This window comes from Aulostomus chinensis, chromosome 13 (genome assembly GCF_037954235.1).
Source record: "Aulostomus chinensis isolate RoL2024-O1b breed Wild chromosome 13, RoL_Achi_v1.0, whole genome shotgun sequence".
Taxonomy (NCBI): Eukaryota; Metazoa; Chordata; class Actinopteri; order Syngnathiformes; family Aulostomidae; genus Aulostomus; species Aulostomus chinensis.
Genome location: NC_141332.1, coordinates 448,777 through 466,249, shown reverse-complemented (window position 1 = coordinate 466,249; position 17,473 = coordinate 448,777). Strand labels below are relative to the sequence as shown.

The 17,473-nt window shown below is 45.0% G+C and overlaps 1 pseudogene; it reads left to right on the top strand.

Annotated features, from left to right (window-relative positions):
* Positions 1–13,610: 13,610 nt before the first annotated feature.
* LOC147250435 (uncharacterized) lies at positions 13,611–17,080 on the top strand (annotated as a pseudogene).
* The last annotated feature ends 393 nt before the right edge of the window (positions 17,081–17,473 follow it).

Here is a 17,473-nt window from a genome sequence, read left to right as displayed (position 1 = left end):
AACATAGTACTTGTCTTGAAAACCTGAGTTTGCTTTTTGCTTTTTTGCAAATGAGGACTTTCTTTTGCTTAGTACTGACATGTATGCCAGTTGCTAGACTATTCATGTTAATGTCACCTTGTTTGGTCCTGACAGCTTGAATACTTTTAATGTATGAGAGTATGTTAAGTGTCGACTGCTCCTCAGAAGTATATGGCTGGGGTCAGTCGATATTGTGAAATGTACCTTTTCAGCAGTTTACTGTGTTGCCTAGAAGTGACGTCATCAAGCTTTTGTTTTTAGTTGAGCTGCACACTCGCTCTCAGTCAGATGTGTATTACGAGCTCCTGCTTTTTGCCTCTCAACTCAACAGTGACGGTTTGGTTACCTGTGTGTCCACTATTTTTTTCATGCATGATAACAATAGTGCTGTACAACCGAGCTTTGTAAGGTTGATGTGTAGTGTTAGTAATAAACGACGAGTATTGTGAAACCCCAGTACCTGTGCGGACCTCGCTGTCTTAACCCAGACACACAGCCAGCAAACAGTGTTATCACCCATTTTTGTTCTCCTCTGGGATGAGAACTATAGAACTGGGACTCAAGGTTCTGGAATTTCTTTATCTGTCATACTCTGCCTTTAATGTGCTGCGCCATCTGTGCCATTCGAGTGTAATTGAAAACCACGTCCAAGACATGCTGGAAAGGACTGACACCAGTCCTTCCTCCAAAGCATTTGTTTTGGTTCTTAGGACTTTAATTGTAAAGTGGACCTGTCTTACTGTGTCTGACTAGGGTGAAATAAATCTTGTTTGCTGTCTGATTCATAGCATTTGCATTTGCATGGTCTATGCCATGGGACAGCTTTGCAATGGTGTGAAAACATGACTTTGGAAGCACTGGTCTGCCTGATGTACTATGAACCCACGCAGTATTTGCATTTTCTTTACAGTTTTTCCACTTTTTTTTCTTTGCTGTCTGCTGCCAATTAGGATGTAATGAGTGGGATGACTCCAGTCATTCAACAGGAATGTGCTCTCTGTGGCTCTTTTTGTAGCCGCAGCCACCCTGGCATGACCCAAGCTTATGACATCTTTATTTCCGGTGTGAGCAGTGCATTTTATCACAGCTACTGCTGAAGGAAGCTTGATGGCCTTCAATAAATTTAGTGGTAGGTTTCTGTGTCATATAGATTTCCCTGAAGCAGTGAGAAAACCTCTGTCTTTCCATATTGCACCACACATAACACCACAGTATAACCACTTTTCATCCCTCCTTCCCTTGTGCGCATGGATGATCCATCCACATTTAATATTAAATCGGGATTACTTCGAGGTGTTTCCGAAAGTTCAGATTGTGGTTTTGTTTAGCCTGGTCCTCATTTGCATGTTTTTGTACTGTGGGAGGAAGCCAGCGTACCCAGAGAGAACCCACGCAGGCACAGGAAGAACATGCAAACTCCACACAGAAAGATTCCTTGAACCAAGGACCTTCTTACTGTGAGGCGACAGTGATTGCCACTGCGCCATCTTGCCTGTTTTAGATCCACGAAAGGTTTTTCACATTCATCCGTCGGTGTCAGTTCGTCAGTCAGATTTTTGCATGCATTTGTGCTCTCCTGGAGAGGTCTAGCCCTCTCTGCATAATTCAATATCCAAGAACGGCAATATCCAACATGCCTAAAAAGCTTAACATCTGTTGTTTCAACCTGGGTCTGGACATGATGTTTTTGCTGAGATGCACGAGGCATCGAGGGCCCTTCATCCAGGAGTCAGGATATGACCCAAGTACTTAACTTCCTCCTGGATGAGTTGCAACTTTTGTTTGTCGATTAGAGTCCCATACAAGCCAGAAATGTGAGTAACGCTATAGTGTCAACTCGACACGCCTCTCTTGATGTGCTGGTGATTAATACATCATCAATGTAAGCTATGAAAGTACAACAAACTGGAGATTAGAAATTAGAGAGACATGACCCTGAAGCCTTGTTGAAGATGCTGGCACTTTCACAGATCCTTGAGCAAGTTGGGTGAAAATTTTCCTTTGGCCTTTAAAAGAAAATGCAAACCAAAATTGTGATGCTGGATCCACTCTGATAGAAAAATATGCATTCTTAATGTCGAGTAGTGAGAAACAGACTGCATTTACATGCAGGTCTGCTAAAATTGTGCATGGATTGGGTGGAATTCAATGCTTTAGTTTACACATTGGTTTACCATTCTCAGATCTTAAACAAATCTCTACGTATTATCCTTTTTCCTGATGGGTAGAATTGGTGTGTTACAAGGGCAAATATGACATGGCACAATTACTCCCTTATCAAGCAAAGCCTTGAATGTTGTGTCTATTCCTTGCACTGCTTCTTTTGATAAATGGTACTGTCCCTTTGATAGGTAATATGATGTCTTACTCCGTAAAGTCAATGGCGCGACAGGACAAAGTGCCAATGTCAATGCCAACTGTCTGTTGCTCAAAGTGATTCTGGTACAGCTGAATCAATGCTTTCTTTTTCTGGAGGAGACAGTTACTGTTTTCCTCTACTGTATTGGTTCTGGTTGCACAGAAATTGGTCTGTATGTGGGAATCACTGACACAGACCCGTGTTTCAGGAAAAATAGGTGTTTTGTTTTGCTGAATGAAACAAATTTGGGGGGGGGGTGGGTTTGCACCAGTTCCCAGTCGTTTGCATTCAAACATGCTTTTACCCAAGGTCCTATCTCATCCCATTCACCCTTTGTATTAGCCAAAGCCACATATGGATAAGAAATCAACGCTTACAAACAAAACCTTTAGATCTGGTGTTAGATCTACCATTCCAGGATAGTGACAGGTAAGAAGGCAAACTATTTCAATTGAATCCATTTCATCATGTAATTGTTTTTTTGTTTTTTTTTTTCAAATCAGACGGTGGATTTTTCCGTGGAACTTGCAACTACACAGTGCAAATATGCTGGCATTTCTACCTTTCCTTGGATCGGGACTGGTATTTCAAACACATTTTAGGAGATTTGCATTCATAACCCATCTACTGTATGTGGGGTTAGTTTTCGGACAAAATAAAACAATGGGACCTTCAAACCCAACTCTCCATGCTAGGTGTAATAATTAGGGTTTAACTTACACAACAAATCTTGTCCCAGTAAATTTTTAGGACAGACTCGGCTGAGCAGGGAAGCATGTGCTATTGTACTATGTTCATATCCCACCGTTAATGGCTTAGACATGGTCTCAGATACAAATTGACCTGATGCACCAGTTACATGCACTGTTTTCCCACTTTCATACATTGCAAACTTATTACTATCATTTCTCCCTATTGTGCTAATATCTTCTGTCTGTATCAGCTAAAAAAAAAGAAGAAAACAGTTCACCATTTACAGAAAGAGAAAGTTTAGGCTGTGTTGTTTGATTCCATGTGAGCTGAGGGTACAGTTCAAAAAGCAGATCAGAAGTGTCATTGCAGGGCTCTGGCACTCCCTGTGTCAAGTTCTCCCTGCCCTATGCGTTGTTTACATGTTGAGACTACACAGAGCCACCACTATGTTGCTGGGGAGGAAATCCACCATTCTGATTCCAGTTCTTTTTGCAATAATGAACTTTGTGTCCAAATTAACTACATTCATAGCTCTTCATATCATCTGCCCGGTCAGAAACACATGATGTATGACCCACTTGTCCACATGCATAGCATCTTTCGCCTCAATAGCTGCTCCTATACCCATTATGTACTCTACCTCCCAGAATGCTACCTGTCTTCCCATTGTTTTGTGTGCTGCTTTGATAGAAACTGAGGGCAGTGTCTTGAAGTTCATCCTGTCTTCTCTGTTCAGAATTTTCTTTGATTCTTTCGAAATTCTCTGCATACTGCAACAGTTCATTAGGTGCTGCGATGCTCCATTTTACCAGATGTCCCTTGAACATAGTCCATAGTTTCTTTTCCTCCACCAAAATACAATACTGTCTGATCAGGACCTCTTTTTGTTGTGGTGTGGTCATCCCCCTGCCAAGCTTGGACACTGCTTGGGACTGTCTCCTCAAAAACTCTCTCACTGTTTCTTTAAGCCCCTGTGTGAAAGCAATTTTAGTCCAGTCTTCTGTAGATGTGTAGCAAACTCTTAGTTGTATGAACAGGTCATTTAAATGATATTGCTCTTCTCGGTTCTGAGCTGCATCAGTAGGAGCAGTACAATCTATGTCAAGTGGAAATCTCTCTTTCAACTGTAGACAATGCAGGAGACACCTTTTAGACAATATTGCAGCTGCCTTGGCTGTTGTGGGCTGATAAATTCTGTCCATATGCTTAACAATGTCTATGAACGCCTCTATGCTCTCCTCAGGTTTAGGAGGAGTGGTCGCCACAGATTTAATTTCTTCAGGGAGCCACAGTCTCTTCCCACCCTAATTAACCTTCCATTATGGCCTGGTATTTGTATGATGGGAGCTAGGAAAGCCTTACTATGTACAGAACTGCTACACCTGCTAGAACTCTAGTCATCAGTGGACACACCATCAAAATCACCGTGGTCAAACACAACTGCAGCTGTCTGCTTTCCAGCAATGTCAAAACTCAGTCTGGCTACTCCTTCTCCCTTGTTGGACCTCAGTTGCCTAACAGTGTTGGGGGAAAGAGGCTAAAGCAGGAGAATGCGACTTAGATGGTCTGCTCTTGACAATCTGTGCTGAACTGAGAGCCCAAGCAGTGGCTGCATGGGAAATGAGAGCACAGAGATGGACAGGGACTGGTGGCAGCTGACCTGAAGGAGACTGAACAGTGTCTCCAGGCAACTGTTTAGGGATAGGAAGAGGGGGATATACAGGCTCCCAGGTATCATCATAGTTAGGTGCCCTGTGCCGGCTTGGTGGAGAAGGATCTGTGGGTTCTACCTTCTGTTGCACATATACTTCAGCTTCTGCTTCTGTGACCCTCAGTGCAGCCTCTATCTTTCTCTCATTGGTACGGATGTGCCTTCACGGGCTTCTCTCAAAGCTTGAAGTATTGAAGTACTAGTGCAGTGCTAATTGATGGAGAAGTTGTATCTTTATTTGGTTTCAAGAGAAGTGAGATTGCAGCTGTAGCCAATTCATATGCACTAGGAAGTTTGAATTTTGTTTTATTTTGGCTATTAATTTGAGGAAAAGTGGAGCTAAAATTGACCAGAAATGTTTATAGAACTCAGCAGGGAAGCAGTCAGGTGCTTTATTGTTGTTGTGCCAACATAACCAGGAGAAGTAGCGATGCATGGATAGGACTGGTGAACTGTTGAGAAAAAAGTGTATTCTTTGTTATTTAAATGTGGTAGCCCCCAACTATCACCAAGACCAAAATCACCCATGAACTGTTTTATTGTTTTGGATGATTGTGAAGTACGTTTGTTGTCTGTGATATTAGATCTGTCAAGTGATGGGTCTATTACTGTGTTGTAATTGCCTCCTATTATGACAGGGCAATAGGAAAAATTCAAAATGGAAAGGTGAAAAAAGTGGGATCATCTATGTTTGGGCCATAAATGTTTCCCATCATTACTAGATTATTGTTGATTGATATGAAATGTCCTTCAGGGTGTGTGATAGTTGTATTATGAGTTAAAGAGATATTTTTGTTAATTAGGATACACATGCCTCTTTGTTTTGAATTGGAATGAGCTGAGAAGGGATGAGTGAATTAAGATGACTTGAGTTTGTTATGGACTGGGTCTCAGAGGTGTGTTTCCTGTAAAAAACACATATCTGCCTGTAATTTATCAAGGTGGTTGAACACTTCAATTTTAATTTTTTTGTCTGAGTCTAAGTCCTTGGATGTTCCAAGTTACAAATTTGATTACTGTTATAGTGGACATAGTGTATATGTGTGTGTGTGTGTGTGTGTGTGTGTGTGTGTGGGTGGATGGGTGGGTGTACGCCACAGTAGAACAAGAAACACATAGTAGTGTAACACAAAAACAGAAGCAAAAACACAAAAGAAACAATGGAAAAGCATAGGGCTTCTTGGAGTGAATACCATATAGTGCAGTGAGACAAAGTGTAATATATGCAATAATCAATAATTTTTGTTTTTGTTTTGTTTTGCAATCATATGTCAGGGCAAGACAGAAATGGAGGGAGTGTTGTGTGTGTGTGTGTGTGTGTGTGTGTGTGTGTGTGTGTGTGTGTGCGTGTACGAGAGGGAGAGTGGGGAGAGTGAGAGATATACAGAGACAGAGAAAGAAAGAGATAGAGAGATCCAAGAGGCAGCATCATTGCCAATATCATGATGCTGTTATGGGGATGAGTCTGAAGAGCCTGGGGTGATGTCCTTATCTATGAACAGCTGTCCATCAATGTATAATTTGTCAGTGGAAATGACTGCTCTCTTACCCTCATTGATCTCCTCTTTGCTATTGGGGAGTAATTGTTCTCATCTGCGGATGATTTCGGGTGGATATTGGTCGTTGAGACCATTGTCCGTACCTTTCAGCTGCCTGCCTTGTTGTTGTACTTGTTCCTTTTGTTTGAAATGTTCAAATTTGGCGATGATGGGCCAAGGTTGGGTGTTTCTGGGATACCGATGAATATTAAATTGTCCCTCATGCTGCGAGATTGTCAGTCCAGGATGGTTTCTTTTAAATTTTTGTTTTTCTCTGTGACGTATGTGAATTGTGAGGTGACTGCGAAAATTTGTTTAGCCATTGTGGAAACGGAATGCTGGAGTGATTTATTATTCTGCATGACTGTGTTGATATGTTGTTGTGTGAATTCAAAACAGTGGCGAAGGTTTTGGGATTCTTTGTGGAGGACTTTGATTAGTGCAACTCTGGCATTTAGTGCGATGAGTTCATTGTCGATTGAAATTAGCGTATCACTTACTTCAGAGCAGCAAAACAGTTTTGGTGATGTGGATGGAGAAGGTATAGAGGATTCCATCGGAAGCTGAAGTAAAATTTGAAATCACTGTACAACACATCGTCCTGAAAATTTACATACTCCTCCTTCTTCTGCTAAAATCCAATCTAATGCCTGCCTGTTCTGCCTGGCCATGGCACTTGTCTCATGTAGCTGCTGGCCTAACTGTTTAAGGACTTCAGATGTGTAATTGACATATCTCTGCTGGTTATAATAAATATAGTTAATCCAGTTCACATTCTTGTTAACCGTGATCCAGGGTGATATAGATTCCAATCCCGCTCTTACCTCATTTTGAGCTTTGAACTCTTCCGGGATTCCTGTAGGTTAAACGATACCATTAAGATAAATTTGTTCCTCTGATGTCACTTGTCTCTTCTGTCTGTGCAAACCGTTATCTTTAACAACCCCTAGCACCTCTTCTGTCCCTTGTATACGACAACTACAGGCACCCGCAAGCGCACCAGTGTACAGAGCCCGTTCCACCGCAGAGGCAAAGTGATCCTCACGATGTTGTCTCCGCACATCCAGCAGCTGTCCGCGAAGGCCTGTGTCTGCTCACTCAACAGGGACACATAAGGAAAGGTCATGGTTAAATCTTCACAGGCCTGGTTTAAAGGAACAGGATCCTCATACCGATCAGGCTTGCTCACAAACCGTAGAGTCATTCCTGACTCTGGAAACCATGATACCACCAGGACATGGCAATTGTAATAGCCTCTGTCACTTTCCTAGTAATTTTAACAGTGGTTGGTGAAATTGTTATACCCACCATAGTAACAACTTTAGCAGGAGCTGGTGTCTTAATTTGAGAATTTAGTATTGTAGATTTCTTACTTGGAGGCTGAGTTACACCAGGAGGCGTGATTTGACTCAGTGGGAGCAGTGCGCTCTGACTGACTGCCACTAAGACTGTCCAGGGCACCTTTACCTTCGTAGTTCTCCCCCCTTTGTAAGTCTTGATAACTTCTAAGACATCTCTCCCACCACTTCCACATGGGGTGTAGGTCTCTCTTGGCTAGCTGGTTAACCTGTGACTAAACAGTTTAGTGTCATGATGAATTTTCTGAAAATGCTGGCATGGGTTTCAACACAGTGTGAACGGGCAACGGTGTCGTTGCATCATGCTTAACCTGAGCGTGGATGTGTGCTGTCTTCTGGAGCAGCTGTGACCTCAGCAGACGCTTCGATGGCCTCGTCCCCAGAGTCAGGCTTGGAGCAGTTCCTCTCATCTCCAGACTGCCTAGTGATTGCAACACTAGGTTGCGCATTACTGTCACGCACAACCACATGATTCTCTTCATGGTTTTTTCAGTTTTATACTGCCCTTTTCCCTACTGGTCCTTGGTGCAATGGCTCAGATGATACCACGTTGTGCTTCCTTCAACCTGGACTGCTGTCGGGGTCACCCTCAACACGGTGTACGGCCCCTCTCTTCTCGGCTCGTTCCACTTCCTAGACTTCCACGTACACCTGCTCAGCTGGCACCACCTGTCTCCCGACCACCTGGTCGGCCTTTATCTTCTTTGCTTTTTCTGCAAGTACATGGACTTATAGATGGCAGTTAGTTGTTTCATATAGTCAAACAATTCCATTTTCAATCATTCAAGGTGTGGAGCAGGTGTAAAACGACCTGTAAGCATCTGGTGTGGCATGAGATGTGTGTTTCTGTTAGTTTGCATGCGGTAGCTCATTAGTGGTAGTGGCAAAGCATCCCCCCAGTTAAGCTTTGTGTTGGTACAGATCTTACTGATTTTTGCCTTCAGGGTTCCGTTGATTCTTTCAACGATACCCGAGCTGTCAGGATGATACACACTTCCAAGACTACACAAGAATTACATGGGAACTCACGGTTGCAACCACACAGGAATTACACAAATCGTGTAGAGATTAATTCATAACACTGTTCTTACTCATTAGAAAATAATAGATGGAGCGTCTGCTGTCTGCCACCTGCTCCCGACCTCAGGCGGGATCCTGTCCTCCATTTGTCAGAGCGGAACTTTCGCTGAGTCGTATAAGACTCCTGCCGGCAGTTTACCGTCAGTCCAGGTTCAGCAGAACATCCATCGCATTCTCGTTGCCAAATATGATTTCATTGATTCAGTACTTCTCCAACCATTGCTTGCATGTACGGAGACCAGTACCCTTGCTATCCTATCCTATGTTTTTCAACACTTATCTCCTTACACGGTGTGTAACACTGTGGGCTTCTGGAGTCAACATGGTCCGCAGAGGCACTGGTGCAACAATCAATCTGTCATGGGACCTCCAAAGACCCTTCTCGTCTTGTGTTGCTCCTCTCTTTAACCACAGACACTGTGTTCACTCTGTCCTGCTTCATTTATATCATTATAATGTCCTCTGGTGTAACCATAGGTTCCAGTGACACCACTGGTGTCAAAATTGCTCTTTAGCATTTAGAGGCTGCTTTGGCAACCTCATCTGCGGCATTGTTGCCCTTCATCACTGCATCATTCCCTTTTGCGATGCGCTTGACACTTGATAATTGCAAGTTCTTTTGGCTGCATCATTGCTGAAATCAACTCATCTAGACGTTGCTTATGCTATAAGGGAGCACCGTCAAATGACAGACAACATGAGCATAAGCAGAATCTGTACAGACATCTGCTACCTTCCCAGCTGCCAGTCGACATGCCTCTGTTAGAGCCTTCAACTCAGCCAGTTGGGCTGAACATGGCTGACACAACTTTCTGCCTTTTGTGTCACAAAGGTATCTGCATCCTGCCTCACCACCGCATAGCCGGCAAGATTTCCCAAGTGGTCTCTGAAACATGAACCATCAACAAAAAACATCATTTCTGCATAAGAGAACCAAGTTGACTCTAAATCTGGTCTTAACTTAATGTACTTGATCGTTTCCGCAATGCACTCGTGTGGCTCACCTTCACCTTCCAATGGGACAGTGTCTACTGGATTGGTCGTGGCACACTTTTTTTTTTTTTTTAATGTTACACCAGGATATGTTAGCAGTTATGTGTACTGCAACACCTGGCTTGAGTGACCACAAACTTTCAGGATTGGAATTTATATTTCTCCTTCCTCCGTGACCAGGCATACTGGAGTTGTTAGATCTAGCTGCTGTAATCCCAAAAATCCTGCTGTCTCAACAAATTTGCCTGACATGGGGAGTGTGAGAAAATGAGCTTTTGATCATGTTCTGTTCATATGTCACCACCATATCAGGAGTTGATTGTGTATAAGTACATGATGTGATTGTTTGTATTAAGTTGTGCAGGCTGTTAGTGGCACCCGAACTGTCAAGGCTGAATAACAAGAATAATGGAACGGAACGACGACCTGAGTGTGCAGATGTATTAATCAAGAAGTATGATATGCATGAGTGTAAAATTACGTATGCAAAAAAGGTGTGGCTTCAAGCATATATTCACTGTTTGTGAATATCTTATTCAGACTCTCTGCTGCACTCTCATGGTGCATGTAGTGGGGTCTCCAGATATATCTGTGTCTGCTTTGTTGTGTGAAATAAAGTGTTGATTTGTCAAAAGCAGAAGACTCCGGTTGATCTCTTCTCATCAACGGACCTGTAACGAAGAGAACTTTGTTACTGAGGTCCACAAGACTGTGCCAACTCAGATGGACTGATTTTAACATTTATATTAAAATGGGGGAACATGAGCCATGTTAATCACAAAGGGGCACCACGCACTTTGTTAAGAGTAAGCACTTTATTAGCAGGGATTTGCACACAAGAATTTGCACATTAGTTTAGCATTTTTGTACATGGGGATACCAGTGACAGGACTGCATGGGCTGGAGGTTCCTAGAGAGGGGAGTCCAGTGGTTGTTGGTTCCTCTACCTGTAAGAGAGTGCCCAATATAATGAATTGAAGTGAGTGGGTATCTTGGGGAATCGCTTAACTTTAAATTATGTAGTGCAGTAATGTGGTGCTAATTAGGGATTGTGTCTGCAGGTGTGTGTGTGAAGACTTACCTGTCTGTCTCTTCCAGGGTGCGCCGCTCAAAAGAGTCCTCCAGGTGAAAGAGCTGGCTTAAGAGTGTTCTGGGAGGGACCATGTGTTATTCAGGAGGAGGGGTGTGTGGAGCCAAGAAAGGGGTTTTGGTGATGTAAATTTTCACAGATGTTTGTGTGGGTTTAGAGGAATTATTAGGAATGTATCTGGGTATTTTATTGCACATAGATTTTTGTAAGGGGTGTTGTAGGAAAGTTTATTTTATCAGAACTGGCATGGTGGGTTCCTGTCTGTTGGTCTGTCCCGGGTGACCAATCAGTGGCACAGCATAAAAAGGCACCAGTTACCATCAGCCTGTGCTGCTGGTCAGGAACCCTGGGCCTGACCAGCCATGAAGGGTGATAAATAAAAATGAATATATTGATAAGAAGCATGGTCTCATCTTCCTGCTGATTCTGACCCACCGCCGCTACGGTCACTCTAACAGGACCCGGTGAAGTCGGCGTACTTCAACAATTTGGGGGCTCGTCCGGGATGAGAGTGAGGTCTTAATTTGGCTGTTTTGCATAAAGGACACCACAAACTCTGGTCGACCAACAGAAAATGGCAAGCAGAAACCTGTTACAACAAATTCTGCACATTTGAGAATTTTACCAAATTAAGAGTTAACAGTGTCCTAGTGTTCAGTTCCAAAATTATGGAGTCTATGGTGAAGAATGAAAAGAGTGAATAAGAGTTGATATTGTCCTTGGTTTGGCAACCCCACTATTCTCTGACGAGGGAATAGAGCCTTGGGTCAAAGTACTATAAGGTGCTGGGTTAAAGTCCCAGGGAATTCAGGACCCCCGAATTCTATTACATATTTTATATTGTGTGGTCACAGTGGACCAGGAAAATTTGAAGTCTCTCCGAGGGAAAGAGTGATCTGTGTGTCTCAAACATAACGACTCTGTTTCACGGAAACCTAGCGGTGTTAACGAAGTGAACAGAACCTCACAAGACAATATTGTTTATCTGGGTCAGTTGCTCAGGTGAAATCCATACAAACTGACTGGCACATCTCACTGTTCGGCAGGGACAGATGGACGGAGAAGTTGACAGAGAGATTGTTAATGTTTGGGGCCCAAGGACCCAATGGAGGCCGCTGGGGCAGCAAATGAAAAATATTTTGGTTGTAATTGGGAACGTGGGTTCAGATAAAGATGAAGAAAAGGCAAGAAGTGAGGCAAAGATAAGGATAGAGGAGGTGTGAAAAGAAAGCAGACCAGGAAAAGAGGACCGGATGGCACTTGGTAAGTTATTGTGGGAGAAGGAGAGAGAGAACGGGGAAAAGAGAGATGAGGCAAGAAAGAAGGGTGATCAGGCAGGGCTATTTGAAAGGAAGAAGTGGAGGAAAGAGAAAAGACATGAGGAATAGGGGGTAGTATGGTCTGGCTGTGTTTTGTCAGGGAGTGGAACTTGAAAATCCAGAAACCCTCCCCACCAAGGAGGACCCGGAGCACCAGCAGGCCCCACCACCATATCAAAAAGGTGGGTGTCAACCAACTGCTCCACCAGCAGGACTCTATCCTGCACTACAGGTCACCTCCGGCAGGTTCATCATGGAGACCGAGAAAATATCCACTGCCCCGACCGCACCTAGGGCAGCAAGTACCGTGCTCCAAACCCGACCAACCCTGCCTGAAAAGGGAGAAGAGGACGCCAGAAGTGTAAATTCTCGAGGCACAAATTCTGGTCACGCAGTATATGGACTTCTGTTCGCAGACGAAGGAGAAGTAAATGAAGCGTTCGATGACCGAGTGCAACGGGAGAAGATGAATGACCCACGAACGCCATCCTTCTGGACCCGTGAGGCGATGGCAAAACACCCCGGGAAAGGAAAACGAGTTGAAGTAATGGGCTCACTCTCAGGATATTGGGAGAAGGAGGAAAATGGTGAGGAGAAGAAGGACCTCATAACACTCAACGAGATAGATCTCAGGAGTGAGGCATCAGGACCTGCTATCACAAAATCCAAAACACGGCCACCACGTAGTACATCTAACATGACACTGCGCAGCCACAAACAATACCCCTTGCTGCAAATGGGAGAGGGCAGAGGTGACAAATACAAACCTCTTGCGTTAGGTGATGTGCAATCAATCGTTGATAAAATGCCTCCACCAGCGGAAAAAGGCCGACTCTGGTTGACTAAATTAGATATGTTAACCGCCAGACAGAAACTAGCATTCGGTGATTTCAGAGCTGTAGCATCCCGCTGCATGTCCCGACATGACTTGAAAGACATTGAACTAGACGCTGACACTCATGGAGACCCTGATGACATGCCACTAACAACAGTAATAGACCCCTTAGGGCAAGCTATTAGGAGCAAATTTCCACTCCCTAACACGGCCGTCATTCCTAAAATAACCTGGATCTCGTCCCAGCATCCTCGAGAATATCTAACTCAGTCTAAAGATGAGTGAACCAGACACACTGGGTGCCACCCCGGGAAGGCTGGGGTTCAACATGAATGGTTTCGCAAAGCTGTGTTGCATGGAGTGCCTGAATCGGTAAGAGAAAGCATGATGAGTAACCTTGACTTACCAGGAAGTGATTCTAACATATGGGAAAAGCATCTAGTGCACCACCTGCAGAGAGCCAAAGATGAGGCGAACAAAGAAGAAACCTCAGTAAGAGATCTTCAAACACAATTACTGAAGCTACAGCTGGGAGAGGCGAGACAAAAGGTAAATGACAAAGAAAAAAGAAATTACGATGCATAAACAAATGATGTCTCGCAGTTTGCAGAAAATGGCTGGGGAACTGTGTCCCAGCTGCCCCCTGAACCAGAGACACCAGATCCGTTTCCAGTACCCCTGTGGACCCCCCAACCGAGACCGCATGGTCCACCAAGGGGACCAGCTGCCCAATGGCGAGCTCAGAACTCGTGGGGAGGATACAGGGGAGGAGCTCGAGGTGGAAGGGACTGGGTGAGAGGTGGAGGAGGCCGTGGGAGACTGCTTCGGGGAAAGCAGGCGGGAGGTGAGTGCTACATGTGTGGACAACTTGGACACTGGGCAAGAGAATGTCATATGCAGGGACCTGCACCACGTGGGCATGGCGGACCACCCAGAGGAATGAGGACCCCTGATCCTCAGGCCGCACCGGTCCAGGATGGACAATATCCCCTGATAGGAGGGGACGAGTGGGAGGAGCCCGGCACCTATAAACAACAGTGACACACCCCACAGAGAAACCCAGATGACATAGGTAAGGCAGATCCTATGTTGTCTCTAAGGGTGTTGGATGACGACCTGTCATTTTTGGTCGACACGGGAGCCACACTCTCAACTCTAAACTCTGAACCACCACAAGTGACTATCTCCTCGAGAACAGTGAACATCGTGGGCTTCTCTGGGGTTGGACAGAAACTGCCGGTCACAATACCACTGAAAACCCAATTAGGTAAACAGACTCTTTTGCATCCATTTGTTGTCTATCCGGGTGTACCTGTTAACCTGTTGGGGCGAGATCTTCTCATCAAACTAGGAGCCTCCATCCTGTGCAGTCCGGATGGACTCACTGTGACTCTACTAGATGGAACATGCCTCTGATGTAATCCTAACACCCACGGAGCAGGGCAGTACCTTATTAAGCCACTGGAGGACGAGCTGGTGGACATCTATTGGGGTATGTTACAGCCTGAAACCCCCCTTTGTAATAGCCTCCCGTCTGCCTACCTGCAGTGGAAACCCTGGATCTCCCTACTCGAGCCCTACGTCCCTCCGCCTGACCCACCTCATGTTACCCTCTTCTACGACCGGATGAGCAATGAGTGGCATCAGGAAGAATTCGAAGCACACCTGGAAGGTAAACAATGGCACATCACAAAATATTTATGCAGGTCCAGAGGGTGTAGCCGCGGCCACAATCCTCTCCAAAGAACAGATGGTTTGGTATCGTATGCAGGACGAAGCAGTTCCACACGTTTCCCTCGCAGTACATCCTAACCATCAAGCTAAAGATCTTGGCCCGATGGTCAAAAAAGCCAAAGCAGCCATCGATTGGATAACGACTCAGATACCTGCTGTCTCGTTCTCACCCACCTGCAAAACCTACTGCATTAACCTAAGAGTAACAGACACAGCTGCACTACAACATGATCACGTTCCCAGAAACCACGGTAGGGAAAAGATGGCCCACCCCTCAGTGGAAGAGATGCTATCTACCCTCCCTGAGGAATTGTGGTCTCAAGGGCCCACGGATTTCGGGCTCACTGATTGTCAACCTGTTACATTTTCTGTGGCAGACACCACTCCCTTATGGATCAGACAATATCCCCACAAACCAGAAGCAGGTAGAGCTGAAACAATTGCAGGTCTCATCAAATCCGGGGTATTAGAACCATCCACCTCCGCATGGAACACTCCCATACTCCCAATCAAAAAACAAGAGACAGGTAAATATCGCGTGGCACATGATCTAAGAGCTATAAATGAATTCTGACCACAGCCACCATTGCTGTGCCCAACCCCTATGTGGCACTCACTAATTTGGGACCGCACCAACCATGGTTCGCATGCATTGATTTGGCTCACGCTTTTTTCTGCTTACCACAAGCAGACGAATGCAGAGACATTTTCTCCTTTACCTAGAGGACAACAGTGGCGATACACCAGGGTACCACAAGGATTTGCGCTGTCACCAGGACTATTCAATCAGGTACTAAAACAAGCCCTGGATGGTTTTCCGACACCACTCTAATCCAGTATGTAGATGATCTTCTCATTGCAGCACCGACACCCAGTATGTAGATGATCTTCTCATGGCAGCACCGACACCAACGTCAGGCTGTCCTCATCCGATTGGCTGGACGCAGTTTTAAGGTCAGTAAAAACAAACTCCAAGCGGTCAGGACACAAGTTACCTTTTTGGGCAGAGTACTCTCGCGAAAAGGAGCTGGCATGTCACCTGCACATAGATCTACCATTCTGCATCACCCAAAGCCCATGACTGTAAAGGAAATGTTGTCGTTTCTCGGTCTGACAGGGTACAGTCGCAATTACATTCCTGAATATACGGGCACGACACAGGCTCTCCGTAACTTGATTAAAGAGCATGGCATGCGTAACCTCAATACTAAACTAAATTGGACCAAAGACACCAAGTCAGTCTTCATACAACTCAAACACAAACTAGCACAGGCCGCAGACCTGGCCCGACCTGACTACCAGTCTCCATTTTTCCTTGACGTTTCTGAAACAGAAGGAGTGGTTAACGGTGTTCTGTTTCAGAAAAAAGGGGGAGAAAGGAGCATACTCATGTACATCAGCATAATGCTAGACTCGATGGAAAAACGACACCCAAAATGTCACAACATGCAGCAGGGGTAGCAAAACTGATTCAAAAAACAGCACACACAGTGATGGGACACCCCCTAAGGGTACTCACGTCACATAGCATTATGGCATATGTCAACTCCCAGACATTCACCCTGACATCACTAAGGCAACAGAGACTCAGTAAAATACTGGAAGCACCAAACATCACATTCACCCATGAAGGAATCAACATGGTGGATTGGATGGGAACCGGACCACTGCATGAGTGTGAACACGAAGCACAAAAGGATGAAAAGGTACGACCAGATCTGAAAGCTCAACCATTAACAGATGCTGAAGAAATGTTCAGACGGATGTTGCTACAAAGATGAAAAAGGTGGACTGAAAGCAGGATACGCGGTAGTGAAGAAGGAAGGACCTAACTGGGTGACAATAGAGGCCCAGCAACTAGAAGGACAGCAATCCGCACAAAAAGCAGAGGTAATGGCTCTCATTGCAGCTCTCAAACTAGGAGAAAGAAAACAAATAAACATCTATACGTACTCTGCCTATGCCGCCGGAGCAGCACATGTGGAACTGGGACAATGGATCAGAGCAGGATGCCTCACGACAGGTAAAAAACCCATTAAACACGAGTGGGAAATGAGAGAATTAGCAGAAGCTCTGCAACTTCCCCAGGAGGTGGCTATCATTAAGTGCAAAGGTCATGACAATGCCATTACAGAAGTAGCAACAGGGAACCGAGAAGCAGATGCGGCAGCAAAAAGAGCGACAGGTTATCTGCCCCAACTACAAATGGTGAGTATGGAAGAAGAACTACAAATGTCTCCACAGGTCACGCTGACTGACATCAGCCGATGTCAAAAGGGGGCCTCACCACATGCAAACAGAGAGGACTTGAAACTGAGGGGATCTGGCGAGGGCCTGATAGACGGCTAATACTGCCCCCTGGAATCAGAGAGCGGGCACTGGAAGAAGCACACGGAATCGGTCATGTGGGAGCGGCTCAGATGAGTCAAAATCTGAAAGAATGGTGGCATCCGTTTTTATCAGACACAATAAAGAATTGGGTCAAAAGCTGTTCCATATGTTCCCTGTACAACTCTAAGCCAACCATTAAATCCGAGACAGGTATGTTTCCGCTGGAGACCAGGCCAGGCAGGGAGATAGTGATACTGCTACACAGACATGGGGACAACGGTCAGAGGGCACAGGTATGTGTTGAGGTGTGTGGATGTGTTTTCAGGATGGCCAGAGGCGTGGCCAACAAAGGAGGATAGCAAGTCAGTGGTGAAGTTTTTGATTAATCAATACATTCCTCGGCACGGGTTC